This window comes from Sinocyclocheilus anshuiensis, unplaced genomic scaffold (assembly GCF_001515605.1).
Source record: "Sinocyclocheilus anshuiensis isolate Anshui unplaced genomic scaffold, SAMN03320099.WGS_v1.1 scaffold2321, whole genome shotgun sequence".
Taxonomy (NCBI): Eukaryota; Metazoa; Chordata; class Actinopteri; order Cypriniformes; family Cyprinidae; genus Sinocyclocheilus; species Sinocyclocheilus anshuiensis.
Genome location: NW_015551128.1, coordinates 82,626 through 85,016, shown reverse-complemented (window position 1 = coordinate 85,016; position 2,391 = coordinate 82,626).

Genomic DNA, 2,391 nt, shown 5'->3' with positions numbered 1-2,391 from the left:
TTGAATTACTGAAATGAACTTTTCCACGACATTCTAGTTTATTGAGATGCACCTGTATATGCCATGTTCTGTTGATGCGTGTACTTCATATTATTTGTAGTGCACTTGCCGTCCAATAATTGCAAGCTTTGTGCTCTGTTGGATTTGAATAAATATCAGCTTTAAAATTCGGCCGAATTCATAACGAAATTCAAACAATATTTGGCACTCTTTAATGCAACATGAGCAATTGCTTTAGCGCCTCCTTTAGGCACCTGAACCCATCATATCTTTCTCTTTACTACTATAGTAAGAAATATACATGAATGAACATCAAAGGGTAGGCTATTTTATAAGATAGCTTATAAAACGAATGTTATGGAGGCCCTTCATAATGCAGAGGTCAACTGCCTGCTCTGCCAATATTTAGAAATGGCACTATAGTGTGCAGTGTTTTATAAACAGCTGTTTTACTAAATTCTGCTGAGGTGAAATTCAGTGCAGTCATGTATCGTGATACGTATCATATCGTGACTTTGCTGGTGATACACAGCCCTAGTTGCAACCACAACCGATTCTGAGGAACCACATTTTTTGGTGGAAGAATATTTTTATTAATATCATTACATTTTATTTACTTTGTTTTATTTTGTGAAACCTTGTTACGTATATGGAATAACCGTTTTATAAAAGCAATAAGCCCCGTGAGGCCGTGGTTTACAGAGAATTTATAACAGCTAAAGGGGTTTTAGGCACTCTGGTCCATGTCGTGCCTAACAACGCCCCTTAGCAGTTATAAATTCACTGTAAACCACGGGTTCTTGGGGCTTATTGCTTTATTACAGTACAACGTCAATGGCTCCTTAATTGATTTTTTTTGTCTGGAGCCCTGATATATGATATATGAAACCAGTTTCCCATGGTTAACATAAGTGTCCTATTAAAGTAGCTACAAAATCCTAATAAACTTCCTTTGCAGAAATGTTTTGCTTAAGAAGTGTGCTTCTTGGTATTGGTTTGCTATATAATGCAATCACATTCATCCATGTTTAACTATGGCTTAAGTGTCCAAACATGTTTTGGGGGCACTGTATCTTTGCAAATTTGTGCAAAATTTTTAAGCATATTTAATAATAAACAAGCTTAGGCATGCAAACCAGCCCACAGCCCACATAAAAATCCCAAAGAATGCTAATTAGCACAGCTGTAGGCTAAAGGGAGCAAAGGGTGCTTGATAATTTGTTGAATTGAGGCATGTTGATTTGAACGATGTTGATTGCCAGGCTTTATTCCTTTGAAAGAAATCTAGCCTTCACACAAAACACATTAGCAAGTGACAGTATCATATTCCAGCACATTATCTGAACTTCATTTTAAGTAAACTAAGCCCAGGACCTATTAAAAATCCATATACAGTATACAAACACAACCAGAACCACAATATCCCAGTGACCTCTAATGACACCCTGACGTTCTAGCTGGCGCCAACGACTATCAAAATGAACTGCCGCAGACTGTAAATGGGGCTAAAGTGCACTGCTGGTGGTCTGCCAGGGTGACACTGCTGGCACTTTACCCACAGCTGATGCTAAATGGAACAGGACGTGACCTGTTCATGTAGCAGAGCCGCCCTTCTTCTGCAATAGTAAATGTGCAAAACCTAAACTCCAAATACTAAATAACTGATTACTGTCTCATATCCACACAGTCTTTCCATCATTGATGACAATGTATTTCCTGACTAAACCAGACTAAGTTCTTTACTTTTTGTTTAAATGCATTATATTTATTGAAGTTGTATCCCATAACTAGGTTGCACTCTTTGGTAACAGGCCATGTACTAAGATAGTAACTGTCTTTCTTTAATACCTTAGGTGACATTTTTTTGTTTTCAGGAACATTTCAATTTAAAACAATGACATTTTTTGCTGCTGGATGTGAAGTTCTTGTCTCCCGCTAATACCCGTTGTTCAAGTCAACAAATCTAAAAAAGTATGGCTATAAAAACAGCATCATGAGCACATGATAAAATGAATATCTAGAAAAATAAAATTATTTGTATCCTACATCCGGGACCCATGGATCTGGAACAGCTGCAAGAGAGTTGGAAAAGGCATTATAGACATAGAAATACACTACCGTTCAAGTGTTTGTGGTCAATAAAATATTTTTCTTTTTTTTTTTAAATAAATGAATTATATTATATTCAGAAATTATGCATTAAATTGACCAAAAGTGACAAAGACATTTACAGTGTTACAAAAGATTTCAAATAAATGCTGTTCTGAATCTCCTGAAAAAAAGTATCACAGTATCCACAAAAATATTTAGCAGCACAGCACCAAATCAGCATATTATTATGATTTCTGAAGGATCATGTGACACTGAAGACTGCAGTAATGGCTGCTGAAA